The sequence below is a fragment of the Bufo gargarizans genome, chromosome 5, assembly GCF_014858855.1.
Source record: "Bufo gargarizans isolate SCDJY-AF-19 chromosome 5, ASM1485885v1, whole genome shotgun sequence".
NCBI lineage: Eukaryota > Metazoa > Chordata > Amphibia > Anura > Bufonidae > Bufo > Bufo gargarizans.
The window spans coordinates 459,610,978-459,627,451 of record NC_058084.1 but is presented as its reverse complement, the minus strand read 5'-3'; positions in this window follow the sequence as shown (position 1 = coordinate 459,627,451).

Sequence of the window (16,474 nt, the reverse complement as noted above, 5' to 3'; positions counted from 1 at the left end):
TGTCTTCTTTTTTGCTGTGTGCAGGAACAGGACCTGTGGTGACGTCACTGCGCTCCTCACATGGTCCGTCACACGATCCATCACCATGGTAAAAAAGATCATGTGATGGACCATGTGATGACCGGAGTGACATCACCACAGGTCCTTTTCCTGTACACAGCAAAGAAAGAAGACAGAAGAGAAGCCGGCTGCACGAGCAAGTGGATTAAGGTGAGTTAAATCTTCTTATTTTTTTAACCCCTCCAGCGCTATTGTACTATGCATTTTGTATTCAGAATGCTATTATTTTCCCTTATAACCATGTTATAAGGGAAAATAATAATGATCAGGGCTCCATCCCGATCGTCTCCTAGCAACCGTGCCTGAAAATCGCACCGCATCCGCACTTGCTTGCGATTTTCACGCAGCCCCATTCACTTCTATGGGGCCTGCATTGCGTGAAAAACGCACAATATAGAGCATGCTGCGATTTTCACGCAACGCACAAGTGATGCGTGAAAATCACCGCTCGTGTGCACAGCCCCATAGAAATGAATGGGTCGGGATTCAGTGCGGTTGCAATGTGTTCAACTCACGCATCGCATCCGCGCGGAAATCTCGCCCGTGTGAACTCAGCCTAAGAGTCAGGGATAGCGGGTAACCAGTAACTGATCCTGGCCTTGATTGGTTGGATCCGAGTCTGAGACATTGTATGTTGAGTCTGATTTCAACTTACAATGGGTCAGAAAAGACCACTGTATGTAATATTGTATCCTGAGGGAGCGCCGTACCGCCATACACTGCTGAACTATTACCCCCATACAGTACTTTAATGATACCAACTTACTGTGCTCAACTAATAACCCCATAATGTGCTCAGCTATTAGTGCCACACAGTACTCAACTAATAGCACAAGACAGTACCCAGATAACTGCCCCTGCATAATGTACTGTAACCACAATGCTGTATCATGTCTAAATAATACCGCAATACTGCAAGCAGTTATACATGATTCTCCCATTGGATGGTATTTGCATAAATAAAGCCGCAGCCCTGAGCTTTGATTTACACAGAATACTGCGCCGGTGTGGTCCAGGACACTACAGCTTCAGGACACGGTTCCTCTGATTGCTCTTCAGGTATCTGCCATTTCAGACTGGGCCGAGGCTGACTGTAGTATGGGATGAGGGAGAGGGCGTGCCCTTCAATCAGTGCTGACCCGCAGTGGGGGGCACCCGGCCAGCCCTTACAGGTTTCCTCTACTCCTTACCACTACAGTCCATTGACCTTAATGTAATATGGGGACGGCACTTATTACTGTAGCAATGCAGCTCCACTCAGATTCCTGATGGGGGTGGTGGTGCTCCTACGGTGGGTGTGCTCCTCCACAAATATACATACACTCTAAGTACACAGCCTTTGAAGGTGAGAGCAAAAACGTCTCCTCTGTCAGTGACTATCGCTTGGAGCTGTGGGGCGCCCTAGGACTGATGCCGCCAGGATCAATAGGAGATGGCGGTTTGCATTTTACAAATCCATGATGTCAATACCCCAGGAAATTGCATAAATAGCAGTTCCCTGATATGTTCTTCTTTGTGGAATCACTTGGTTTGTGAATTTACTAACAGCATATATAGAATATTGTACAAATATATACTGGAGGCCTAGAATGATGCCCATATAGTACCATGCAATACCCAGTGCAACATCCTGTCATGCAATACCCAGTGCCATAGCATGTCCACCTAGTGCCATACCGTGTCCACCTAGTGCCATACCGTGTCCACCTAGTGCCATACCGTGTCCACCCAGTGGCATACCGTGTCCACCTAGTGCCATGCAATACTCAGTGCCATACCATGTCCACCTAGTGCCATACCGTGTCCACCCAGTGCCATGCAATACTCAATGCCATACCATGTCCACCTAGTGCCATGAAATACCCAGTGCCATACCGTGTCCACCAAGTGCCATGCAATACTCAGTGCCATACCATGTCCACCTAGTGCCATAAAATACCCAGTGCCATACTGTGTCCACCTAGTGCCATACTGTGTCCACCTAGTGCCATACAGTGTCCACCTAGTGCCATAGCATGTCCACATAGTGCCATACCGTGTCCACCTAGTGCCATGCAATACTCAGTGTCATACCGTGTCCACCTAGTGCCATTCAATACTCAGTGCCATACTGTGTCCACCTAGTGCCATGCAATACTCAGTGCCATAGCGTGCCCACCAAGTGCCATGCAATACTCAGTGCCATAGCATGTCCATCTAGTGCCATGAAATACCCAGTGCCATACCGTGTCCACCTAGTGCCATACCGTGTCCACCTAGTGCCATACCATGTCCACCTAGTGCCATACTGTGTCCACCTAGTGCCATATCATGTCCACCTAGTGCCATGAAATACCCAGTGCCATACCGTGTCCACCTAGTGTCATAGCGTGCCCACCTAGTGCCATACCGTGTCTACCTAGTGCCATGCAATACTCAGTGCCATAGCGTGCCCACCTAGTGCCATACCGTGTCCACCTAGTGCCATACCGTGTCCATCTAGTGCCATGAAATACCCAGTGCCATACCGTGTCCACCTAGTGCCATACCGTGTCCACCTAGTGCCATGCAATACTCAGTGCCATACCGTGTCCAACTAGTGTCATGCAATACTCAGTGCCATACCGTGTCCAACTAGTGCCATACCGTTTCCACCTAGTGCCATGAAATACCAGTGCCATACCGTGTCCACCCAGTGCCATGCAATACCCAGTGCCATTGTCCACATAGTCCCATGCCAAATATGGTCCAGAAAATGCCAGGCTTTGTCCAGGTGTGTATCCACTTTCCATTAAGTGCCCAGTTACTGCCCCATCAGAACGCTGCCACCACCTACCTCCCTGGATTTATTAGCTAGGAATGCATTTTCTTGCACTGTTATGCTGCCCTCTGCTGGCCGCAGCAGGTAAGGCTGTTAATGACAATGCACTGTCCTGCTGGATCTGCCAAATTGGAATGACATGGGCGAAGTGATGCTCTGCTTAATGCAGCTCAGAATTTACATAATTCAAATTATACAGTTTTATAGGTTGTGCTGCATTCCTCACCAGATCTCTGCTTGTTGTCAGCAAATAGAAAAATTCTTTCTTACATGCAGAGCACAAAAATACTTCTCAAAGCTGAGGTTTTGCAACAACTATATCCAGTCCAGACAAGTCCTCCATATGCCACATTAGCGTCTTTTGCGGATCCTTCATGGATCTGCAAAAACGCTTCAGTTACAATAATACAACCGCATGCATCCGTCATGAACACCATTGAAAAGTCAATGGGGGACGTATCCGTTTTCTATTGTGTCAGAGAAAACGGATCCGTCCCCAGTGTCTTACACTGTGTGTCAGGATGGATCCGCCTTGCTCTGCACCACATCGCGGACAGAAAAACGCTGCTTGCAGCGTTATTCTGTCCGCAATAGGAGCGCAACCAAACGGAACGGAATGCATTCTGGTGACTCCGTTTAGTTCAGTTTTGTCCCCATTGACAATGAATGCTACAAATATAGCTGCTCAGTGAGGCAGGGTACATGACTGCTGCAGTGACTACTGAGCTTACACTATATACAGTGGATATAAAAAGTCTACACACCCCTGTTAAAATGTCAGGTTTCTGTGATGTAAAAAATGAGACAAAGATAAATCATTTCAGAACTTTTTCCACCTTTAATGTGACCTATAAACTGCACAGCTCAATTGAAAAACAAACTGAAATCTTTTAGGTAGAGGGAAGAAAAAAGATAAAACTAAAATAATGTGGTTGCATAAGTGTGCACACCCTCTTATAACTGGGGATGTAGCTGTGTTCAGAATTAAGAAATCACATTCAGGATCCTGTTAGATAGGAGTCAGCATACACCAGCCATCATGTAAAGTGCCTCTGATTAACCCCAAATAAAGTGCAGCTGCTCTAGTTGGTCTTTCCTGAAATTTTCTTAGTCGCATCTCACAGCAGAAGCCATGGTCCACAGAGAGCTTCCAAAGCATCAGAGGGATCTCATTGTTAGAAGGTATCAGTCAGGAGAAGGGTACAAAATAATGATCTACCATGGAACACAGTGGAGACCGTCATCATCAAGTGGAGAACATATGGCACAACAGTGACATTACCAAGAACTGGACGTCCCTCCAAAATTGATGAGAAGACGAGAAGAAAACTGGTCTGGGAGGCGACCAAGAGGCCGACAGCAACATTAAAGGAGCTGCAGGAATATCTGGCAAGTCCTGGCTGTGTGGTCCATGTGACAACAATCTCCCGTATTCTTCATATGTCTGGGCTATGGGGTAGAGCGGCAAGACGAAAGCCTTTTCTTACGAAGAAAAACACCCAAGCCAGGCTACGTTTTGCAAAAACACATCTGAAGTCTCCCAAAAGCATGTGGGAAAAGGTGTTCTGGTCTGATGAAACCAAGGTTGAACTTTTTGGCCATAATTCCAAAAGATATGTTTGGCGCCAAAACAACACTGCCCATCACCAAAAGAACCCCATCCCCACAGTGAAGCATGGTGGTGGCAGCATCATGTCAAGGGGCTGGTCTTCTTCAGCTCGAACTGGGGCCTTAGTTAAGCTAGAGGGAATTATGAACAGTTTCAGATACCAGTCAATATTGCCCCAAAACCTTCAGGTTTCTGCTAGAAAGCTGAACATGAAGAGGAACTTCATCTTTCAGCATGACAACGACCCAAAGCATACATCCAAACCAACAAAGGAATGGCTTCACCAGAAGAAGATTAAAGTTTTGGAATGGCCCAGCCAGAGCCCAGACCTGAATCCGATTGACAATCTGTGGGGTGATCTGAAGAGGGCTGTGCCCAGGAGATGCCCTCGCAATCTGACAGATTTGGGGTGTTTTTGCAAAGAAGAGTCAAAATGTGCCATGCTGATAGACTCATACCCAAAAAGACTGAGCGCTGGAATAACATCAAAAGGTGCTTCAACAAAGTATTCTTTTTGAATCCAGAGGGAAAACAAACCAGGCTGGTGTAGTGAGCTTCATTTATATTTATATAAGCAGATATATAACACGAGTTTGACCACGACACGTGGTTGATTAAGGGTGGTTGTGTAAGTGTGTGACTTAAGATGAAGTGACTTTAGATTCAGGGACTTCAGTGGGGACTGCAATTAGCCAGTTTCTTATTACTACATTATATTGTATTTTTCGCTTTTGTGGTGTAATCCCCATTTAGTATGTGTTGCACAATTGACAGCGCAGTCCGGTGCACATCTTCCATGATGTCTGCAGTCCTGGAACAGCCGTTTGGAATCGCAAATAGAGTCTCTAAACGGGCAAGTTGCAACACTGAGAGGCATTGACAATTTGCAAAAGAGTTTGCTACTCACTGAGCAAGCACTCTTTGGGGTAGATGAGAGGTAGGGTGACAGAGAGGAGGCTGAGGAAAGTGAGGTAGCTAGCTGGGTGACAGATTACTGGGAGAGGCTGGAGAAGATCCAGCGGTCATGGTCCATATCGGAACCAATGACAAAGTTAGGGGTAGGTGGAGAGTCCTTAAAAATGATTTCGGGGATTTAGGTCAGAAGCTTAGGGCAAGGACCTCAAAGGTAGTATTTTCCGAAATACTGCCTGTACCACGGGCCACACAAGAGAGGCAGCCGGAGATTAACAAGTGGCTCAAGAACTGGTGCAGGAAGGAGGGGTTTGGGTTACTGGAGAACTGGGCAGACTTCTCTATCGGCTACAGGCTCTATGGTAGGGACGGGCTGCACCTCAATGGGGAAGGGGCAGCTGTGCTGGGGAGAAGATGGCTAGAAGGTTGGAGGAGTGTTTAAACTAGGGACTGGGGGGTAATTACGTTATAGGACGGGAAGATAGTGCAGATAGAGACCGGGGGCGAGAGAGTGGGACTGGGGGAGGAATGGAAGGAGGGACTAGAACAGCTCAGAAGGAAAGGTGTAGGGTAAAAAATATACATAAACCTCTCAGATGTATGTATACTAATGCCAGAAGCCTGACTAATAAACCGGGGATCTGGAATTAGTGATGTGTGAGGAGGACTATGACAGTGGGAATAACTGAGACACGGCTGGATGATAGCTATGACAGTGGGTATAACTGAGACACGGCTGGATGATAGCTATGACAGTGGGAATAACTGAGACATGGCTGGATGATAGCTATGACAGTGGGAATAACTGAGACATGGCTGGATGATAGCTATGACAGTGGGAATAACTGAGACATAGCTGGATGATAGCTATGACAGTGGGAATAACTGAGACATGGCTGGATGATAGCTATGACATAGTGGGAATAACTGAGACACGGCTGGATGATAGCTATGACAGTGGGAATAACTGAGACATAGCTGGATGATAGCTATGACAGTGGGAATAACTGAGACATGGCTGGATGATAGCTATGACATAGTGGGAATAACTGAGACATGGCTGGATGATAGCTATGACATAGTGGGAATAACTGAGACATGGCTGGATGATAGCTATGACAGTGGGAATAACTGAGACACGGCTGGATGATAGCTATGACACTAGGAATAACTGAGACATGGCTGGATGATAGCTATGACAGTGGGAATAACTGAGACACGGCTGGAGGATAGCTATGACAGTGGGAATAACTGAGACACGGCTGGATGATAGCTATGACAGTGGGAATAACTGAGACACGGCTGGATGATAGCTATGACAGTGGGAATAACTGAGACACGGCTCTAGGATAGCTATGACAGTGGGAATAACTGAGACACGGCTGGAGGATAGCTATGACATAGTGGGAATAACTGAGACACGGCTGGATGATAGCTATGACAGTGGGAATAACTGAGACATGCTGGATGATAGCTATGACAGTGGGAATAACTGAGACACGGCTGGATGATAGCTATGACAGTGGGAATAACTGAGACACGGCTGGATGATAGCTATGACAGTGGGAATAACTGAGACACGGCTGGATGATAGCTATGACAGTGGAATAACTGAGACACGGCTGGATGATAGCTATGACAGTGGGAATAACTGAGACACGGCTGGATGATAGCTATGACAGTGGGAATAACTGAGACACGGCTGGATGATAGCTATGACAGTGGGAATAACTGAGACGGCTGGATGATAGCTATGACAGTGGAATAACTGAGACAGGCTGGATGATAGCTATGACAGTGGGAATAACTGAGACATGGCTGGATGATAGCTATGACATAGTGGGAATAACTAAGACATGGCTGGATGATAGCTATGACACAGTAGGAATAACTGAGACATGGCTGGATGATAGCTATGACAGTGGGAATAACTGAGACATGGCTGGATGATAGCTATGACAGTGGGAATAACTGAGACACGCTGGATGATAGCTATGACAGTGGGAATAACTGAGACATGACTGGATGATAGCTATGACAGTGGGAATAACTGAGACATGGCTGGATGATAGCTATGACATAGTGGGAATAACCTGAGACATGGCTGGATGATAGCTATGACAGTGGGAATAACTGAGACATGGCTGGATGATAGCTATGACAGTGGGAATAACTGAGACACGGCTGGATGATAGCTATGACAGTGGGAATAACTGAGACATGGCTGGATGATAGCTATGACAGTGGGAATAACTGAGGACCATGACTGGATGATAGCTCTGACAGTGGGAATAACTGAGCACCTGGCTGGATGATTAGCTTATGACCTAGTGGGAATAACTTGCGACATGGTCGGGATGATAGCTAGACAGTGGGAATAACCTGAGACCTCGGCTGGGATGATAGCTATGCCATAGTGGGAATAACCTGAAGACACTGGCTGGATGCTAGCTATGACATTTTAGGGTGGAATAACTGAGACTGGCTGGATGATAGCTATGACATAGTGGGAATAACCTGAGAACACTGGCTCGGCTGTAAGCTATGACATGTGGGAGACTACCACTGCGACACTGGCTGGATGATAGCTATGAACTAGTGGATAACTTAAGACATGGGCGGATGATAGCTATTGACACTAGTAGGAATAACTGAGACAGCTGGATGATAGGCTCTACACAGTGGGAATAACTGAGACACGGCTGGATGATACGCTAAGACTGAGTGGGAATAACGAAGACACGGCTGGATGATAGCTATGACACGTAGGAATACCGACTGAGACATGGCTGGATGATAGGCTTATAACATTGGGAATAACTTAGACATGGCTGGATGATAGCTATGACAGTGGGAATAACTGAGACACGGCGGATGATAGCTATGACATAGTGGGAATAACTGAGACACGGCTGGATGATAGCTATGACATAGTGGGAATAACTAAGACATGGCTGGATGATAGCTATGACATAGTGGGAATAACTGAGACACGGCTGGATGATAGCTTTGACAGTGGGAATAACTGAGACACGGCTGGATGATAGCTATGACAGTGGGAATAACTAAGACATGGCTGGATGATAGCTATGACACAGTAGGAATAACTGAGACATGGCTGGATGATGGCTATAACAGTGGGAATAACTGAGACATGGCTGGATGATAGCTATGAGAGTGGGAATAACTGAGACACGGCTGGATGATAGCTATGACAGTGGGAATAACTGAGACATGGCTGGATGATAGCTATGACAGTGGGAATAACTTAGACATGGCTGGATGATAGCTATGACAGTGGGAATAACTGAGACACGGCTGGATGATAGCTATGACAGTGGGAATAACTTAGACATGGCTGGATGATAGCTATGAGAGTGGGAATAACTGAGACACGGCTGGATGATAGCTATGACAGTGGGAATAACTGAGACATGGCTGGATGATAGCTATGACAGTGGGAATAACTTAGACATGGCTGGATGATAGCTATGACAGTGGGAATAACTGAGACACGGCTGGATGATAGCTATGACAGTGGGAATAACTTAGACATGGCTGGATGATAGCTATGACAGTGGGAATAACTGAGACATGGCTGGATGATAGCTATGACTGGGCAGTTAATGTACAGGGTTACAGTGTGTTTAGAAGGGATCGCCAAAACCGGAGAGGAGGAGGGGGTCTGCCTTTATGTAAAGTCCTGTCTAAAGCCCACAGTCCGTGAAGATATAAGTGAGGGACATGAGTCCACAGAAAATCTACTACTAAACGAGACAGACGAGGCATCAGATCATAATGAGGTGGTTATTATGGGGGACTTCAACTACCCAGATATAGACTGGGAAACTGAGAGCTGTATATCTCATAAGGGAAACAGGTTCTTGGCAATAACCAAAGACAATTACCTCTCCCAACTGGTTCAGGACCCGACTAGAGGGACGGCCATACTGGACTTAGTATTAACCAATAAACCTGACAGGACAACAGACGTGCAGGTCAGGGGACACCTTGGAAATAGTGACCATAAAGTAATGACCTTCCAATTATCATTCAAAAGAGCGTTTCTACAGAGAGGAACGAAAATAACAAACTTCAAAAAAGCTAAATTTAGCCAACTAAGAGAGGCCATAGACCGAACTAACTGGGACAAAGTCCTCAAAAATAAAAATACAGCCACAAAATGGGATATCTTTAAAAGCATCCTAAAATCTCATTGTGAGAGGTACATACCGTATGGGAATAAAAGGTTAAGGAACAAAAAGAAACCAATGTGGATAAACAGAACTGTAAAGAAAGCAATAAATGACAAAAACAAAGCATATAAATCACTAAAACAGGAGCGTAGCACGGAAGCACTGAAAAACTATATGGAAAAAAATAGAACATGTATAAAACAAATAAAAGCGGCCAAACTAGAGACCGAGAGATTAGTTGCCAAAGAGAGTAAAACTAACGCTAAAATGTTCTTCAATTATATAAATGTTAAAAAGTATAAATCTGAAGGTGTCGGCCCTTTAAAGAGTAATGAAGGGGGAGTCGCAGAGAGCGACGAGGAGAAAGCAAAGCTGTTAAATATTTTTTTCTCCAATGTATTCACTGAGGAAAATAAACTGTCAGATGACATGCAGAATGTAAAAGTAAATTCCCCATTAAAAGTGTCCTGTCTGACCCAGGAAGAAGTACATCAGCGACTTAAAAAGATTAAAATAGACAAATCGCCAGGACCAGATGGCATACACCCCCGTAGCCCAAGAGAATTAAGTAATGTCATAGCCAGACCCTTACTTCTGATATTTGCAGACTCTATACTGACAGGGAATGTCCCACAGGATTGGCGCATGGCAAATGTGGTGCCAATATTCAAAAAGGGTCCAAAAACAGAGCCTGGAAACTATAGGCCGGTAAGTTTAACATCTGTTGTGGGTAAACTGTTTGAAAGTTTTCTAAAGAGATGCTATCTTAGAGCATCTCAACGGAAAAAGGCAAATAACAAAGTCGGATATCTGGACTTCTCCAAAGCATTTGACACTGTACCACATTAAAAGGTTAGTATATAAATTGAGAATGCTCGGACTGGGAGAAAACGTCTGTATGTGGGTAAGTAACTGGCTCAATGATAGAAAACAGAGGGTGGTTATTAATGGTACACACTCAGATTGGGTCACTGTCACTAGTGGGTACCTCAGGGGTCAGTATTGGGCCCTATTCTCTTCAATATATTTATTAATGATCTTGTAGAAGGTTTGCATAGTAAAATAAAAATTTTTGCAGATGACACTAAACTGTGTAAAGTAATTAACACTGAAGAGGACAGAATACTGTATATATATATACTACAGAGGACAGTATACTGTATATATACAACAGAGGACAGTATACTGTATATATACTACAGAGGACAGTATACTGCTACAGAGCGATCTGGATAGATTGGGCAGAGAAGTGGCAGATGAGGTTTAACACTTACAAATGTAATGTTATGTACATGGGAAGGAATACTGCAAGTCACCCGTACATACTAAATGGTAAAACACTGGGTAACACTGACATGGAAAAGGATCTAATTTTAATAAACATTCCGAAGTCGATCCGCATAAAACTTTGTTCCAATACTGTACAGAGCAGGAACTTCGTACAGCATTAGAATGTATTGGCTCCGATAAGCCGAAGTTATTGCTTTGTGAAGTCTCGCGAGACTTGGTACCACTTGAAACTGAACCCGAGTTCGGGAAATGTTTTTTTTACAGTACAAAATAATTTATAAAGTTATTACGAGTAGTCTCGCGAGACTTTGCGAAGCAATAACTTGGTCTCATCGGAGCCAATACATTCTAATACTGTGCGGAGCTCCTGCTCCGAACAGTATTGGAACAAAGATTTATGTGAATCGACTTTGGATGTTTCATCCGAAGTCAATTCACTCATCCCTAGAAATAACTGACGTGTGCACACAAGTGCGGTATACATACAGGTAAAACTCGAAAAATCTGAATATTGTGTAAAAGTTCATTTATTTCAGTAATGCAACTTAAAAGGTGAAACTAATTACTGAAATAAATGAACTTTTGCACAATATTCTGATTTTACGAGTTTCACCCGTACAGCTCCCTGTCATCGTAAGACGGTGCTTTCACAATCCAGACTCCGTGGAAGGATCAGAGTCCGCCTTGTCGTCACACGTAAGGAGAGGTTTTGAGGAGGACGACATCAGGACGGGCGACTGTCTGCAGGGGATCAATACGTGGTTGTGTCACATGATCCCTCGCTCTGTACGATTGGGAGAGTTTACATCAACGTTATTTTTCAGTTGTATGCACATTTTTTTTTATCCTCGGATGGATCAGAAAAATGGAAAAATAACACTAATGTGAACTCTCCCTTAAAGGAGTTTTCAGGATTAGAAAAAACATGTCGGTATTGCACTTCAGTGGAGCAGGTGGACAGGTGTGGCGCTGGTTTTAGAAGAAAGCAGCCATGTTTTTTTCTAATCTTGGAAATCTCTTTAATCCCCCTACAATTCAGAAGTCCCCAGTAAAGCCCCCGTGTCGCCCCCTTCTGCCAGTTTATAAAACATTCATTTCAGTCATTTACAGTCAGGTCCATAAATATTGGGACATGGACACAATTGTAACATTTTTGGCTCTATACACCACCACAATGGATTTGAAATGAAACGAACAAGATGTGCTTTACCTGCAGACTGTCAGCTGTAATCTGAGGTATTTACATCCAGATCAGGTGAACGGTGCAGGAATTACAGCAGTTTGCATATGTGCCTCCCACTTGTTAAGGGACCAAAAGTAATGGGACAGAATAATAATCAGAAATCAAACTTTCACTTTTTAATCCTTGGTTGCAAATCCTTTGCAGTCAATTACAGCCTGAAGTCTGGAACGCATAGACATCACCAGACGCTGGTCTCATCCCTGGTGATGCTCTGCCGGGCCTCTACTGCAACTGTCTTCAGTTCCTGCTTGTTCTTGGGGCATTTTCCCTTCAGTTTTGTCTTCAGCAAGTGAAATGCTCAATCGGATTCAGGTCCGGTGATTGACTCGTCCATTGCAGAACATTCCACTTCTTTCCCTTATAAAACTCTTTGGTTGCTTTTGCAGTAAGCTTTGGGTCATTGTCCATCTGCACTGTGAAGCTCTGTCCAATGAGTTCTGAAGCATTGGGCTGAATATGAGCAGATAATATTGCCCGAAACACTTCAGAATTCATCCTGCTGCTTCTGTCAGCAGTCACATCATCACTAAATACAAGAGAACCAGTTCCATTGGCCGCCATACATGCCCACGCCATGACACTACCACCACCATGCTTCACTGATGAGGTGGTATGCTTAGGATCATGAGCAGTTCCTTTCCTTCTCCATACTCTTCTCTTCCCATCACTCTGGTACAAGTTGGTCTTGGTCTCATCTGTCAATAGGATGTTGTTCTAGAACTGTGAAGGCTTTTTTAGATGTCGTTTGGCAAACTCTAATCCTGCCTTCCTGTGTTTGAGGCTCACCAATGGTTTACATCTTGTGGTGAACCCTCTGTATTCACTCTGGTGAAGTCTTCTCCTGATTGTTGACTTTGACACACATACACCTACCTCCTGGAGAGTGTTCTTGATCTGGCCAACTGTTGTGATGTTTTCTTCACCAGGGATAGAATTCTTCAGTCATCCACCACAGTTGTTTTCCGTGGTCTTCCGGGTCTATTGGTGTTGCTGAGCTCACCGGTGCGTTCCTTCTTTTTAAGATGTTACAAACAGTTGTTTTGGCCGCGCCTAATGTTTTTGCTATCTCTCTGATGGGTTTGTGGTGTTTTTCAGCCTAATGATGGCTTCACTGATAGTGACAGCTCTTTGGATCTCATCTTGAGAGTTGACAGCAACAGATTCCAGATGCAAATAGCAGACTGGAAATGACCTCTGGACCTTTTATCTGCTCAGTGTAATTGGGATAATGAGGGAATAACACACACCTGGCCATGGGACAGCTAAGAAGCCAATTGTCCCATTACTTTTGGTCCCTTAACAAGTGGGAGGCACAGATGCAAACTGCTGTAATTCCTGCACCGTTCACCTGATTTGGATGTAAATACCCTGAAAGTAAAGCTGACGGTCTGCAGGTAAAGTGCATCTTGTTTGTTTCATTTCAAATCCATTGTGTATAGAGCCAAAATGTTAGAATTGTGTAGATGTCCCAATATTTATGGACCTGGCTGTATATATTTCTGGGAAAGCTGGGTGATAAACTGTATGGCAGCTGTTCAGGAGGACGTATCACACAGCTTTCCTAGACCCCTAATATAGACAGGGGAGTATATATAAATTATTGGCCCCATAGCAGAGTAAGAGGGGGCCCCACTACCTAGTGTAAGAAAATTAAAACTGCAACAGTAGCAATAATTCCGGTATTCCGGTGGTTACAAATGATCTCCTATCCACCGGATAGAAGATAACTATTAGATTGGTGGTGGTCCTACTGCTGGGACCCCCACTGATCATGAGAACGGGGGCCCCGTACCCCCAGAGCGCTCACCTATCTCCGGAAAGTCCCATAGAAATGAATGGAGGGGCCATGCGCATGTGCAACCGGGTGCTACATTGTTTTCAGGGGGGCTGCAGGGCATACAGGACCCCCGTTCTCATGATCAGTGGGGGTCCCACTGGTACGACCCCCACCTAATAGTTATCCCCTATCCTATGGATAGAGGATAACTTGTAACGACTGGAATACCCCTTTAAAGGTATGTATAATGCATCAGAAAACCCACATTATAGCAAAAAGCCGCCATATTGTTCCCCACAGAAAGGTACAATGTTCTTGAACCTGACTGGGCCCCTCAACCTCTGGGCCTCATACCAAATGCTGTGGCTGTTGAAAGCTGGAGGACAATCTGTATGGAAGGTACAGTATATTGACCCAGCTTTCCCAGAATCAGATATAACTCAGGGATTTAGATTAGTATCTCAGGATGATAGATCTGCAGGGTTCCCTCTAAACTCTGTGAGCTCTGGAAAGGAGAAGGTTAAAACATATGAATGAGAATTAATGAGCCCAATTGTTACCTGCTGCAGAGGTTGGAATTTTTAACTCTTTATTCCCCACAGTTTACAGTGCACGTGTGTAATGTACAGATTTTGGGTCTCTTTCCTTCCCTGTACTCGATTCAGCAAATGTACATTTTTCCCACTGGCGTGATGTCAGAGCCGCGCTGTTCTCCCTGCTGCTCCACCTGCTGCTCCACCTCCTCTCCCACAGCATGCAGGGAGGGTAACTGCTGCATCCCCTCCTCTCCCTCCCTTCTCAGGGAGAGACGCTGCTGCATCCCCCTCCTCTAAAGGAGAGCCGCTGCCGCTGCATCCCCCTCCTCTCCCTCCCCTCTCAGGGAGAGACGCTGCTGCATCCCCCTCCTCTCCCTCCCTTCTCAGGGAGAGCCGCCGCTGCATCCCCCTCCTCTCCCTCCCCTCTCAGGGAGAGACGCTGCCGCTGCATCCCCCTCCTCTCCCTCCCTTCTCAGGGAGAGCCGCTGCTGCATCCCCCTCCTCTCCCTCCCTTCTCAGGGAGAGACGCTGCTGCATCCCCCTCCTCTAAAGGAGAGCCGCTGCCGCTGCACCCCCCTCTTCTCCCTTCCCTCTTAGGAAGAGACGCCGCCGCCGCTGCTGCTTCATCCCCCTCCTTTCCCTCCCCTCTCAGGGAGAGACCCCGCCGCTGCACCCCCTCCTCCTTGTCTCGGCAGGGTCTGTCCAATATTGCACAGGCAACACGTTACATTTTTTACAGGTAAAGCAGTCATTTCTGGTAACATTGCTTATATCCTACCACGGGGCGTATGCAGGGGCGTACACAGATTTCATAGGGCCCCAGAGCAAAAACTCAGTATGGGCCCCTTCTTCATCCCGGTTATTTAGTGTGTGTAAGCATCACACACATACAATGCAGAGCATGACTCCCCAGTTTTCTGACAAATTACATGAATTTTTTTTTTATTAAATGGAGGACATTTAAAAAAAAAAAAAAAAAAAAGGGCCACTAGTGACGCTTTATAAATGACACTCACCGGATTTATCAATGTATTTACACCAGACAAGTGGCATAATACATTCATCAATCTCCTGCTTCCCTTCGCACAGTATATTATAAACCCAGCTGCCTGAGGCCACCACTAGAGGGAGCTCAGTGCATAGGAAGTTATACAGTTACCATTGATATCAATGGAAGCTGTAAACATATCTTTGCACCGAGCTCCCTTTGAGGCTTGTTTGGCATTTGTGTTGCACAGAACCAGCAGGCTGTTCCCTGCCGGGCATTGCCAGAATACCGAATACAACCCAGCAAGTATGCAGAGAATCTGCCAAACAAAAACCACGGTGCCCGGCCAAATTTTCGGCATGTTTGCTGGGTTGCGGCCGGATCTCCGCCGTTCCCCATTATAGTTAACGGGGCTGGCAGGTGTTAGGTAGCGTCCAGTAATGACGGATCCAGACATCTCCGGCGGACTGCTCCCTACACGAATAGGCTAGCCTGCCAGAGATGTCTAATGCAAATGTTAAGCCTAGGGGCTCATGCACACAAATGTATTTTTTGTCCGTGTCCGTTCCGTGTTTTTTTTGCAGCTCCTAGGCAGAAGCATTCACTTCAATAGTGTTGCAAAAAGACGGAAATGATTCAGCGTGCATTCCGTTTCCGTATGTCCACATGGCCGTTCCTAATATATCCTGCTCTTGTCTGTTTTGCGGGCAAGGATAAGCATTGTTACAATGGATCCGCTAAAAACGGATGCAATATGTATGTTACACATCCATATTTTTTGTGGATCCGTGTTTTTTGCGATCCGTAAAATACATACGGTCGCGTGTATGAGCCCTTAGTGGTGGTTGCTGGAAAGTGCAGTGCTGCCCCCATTTCCCCCCCCCAGCCCAATACGAGACACATGGTCTGCCCCCATCTCCCCCCCCAGCCCAATACGAGACACATGGTCTGCCCCCATCTCCCCCCCCCCAAGCCCAATACGAGTCACATGGTCTGCCCCCATGGCAGGTGTACAGGCCCCCAACAGCGGATAACTGAGAAGTTTCACACATTGCAAATGACA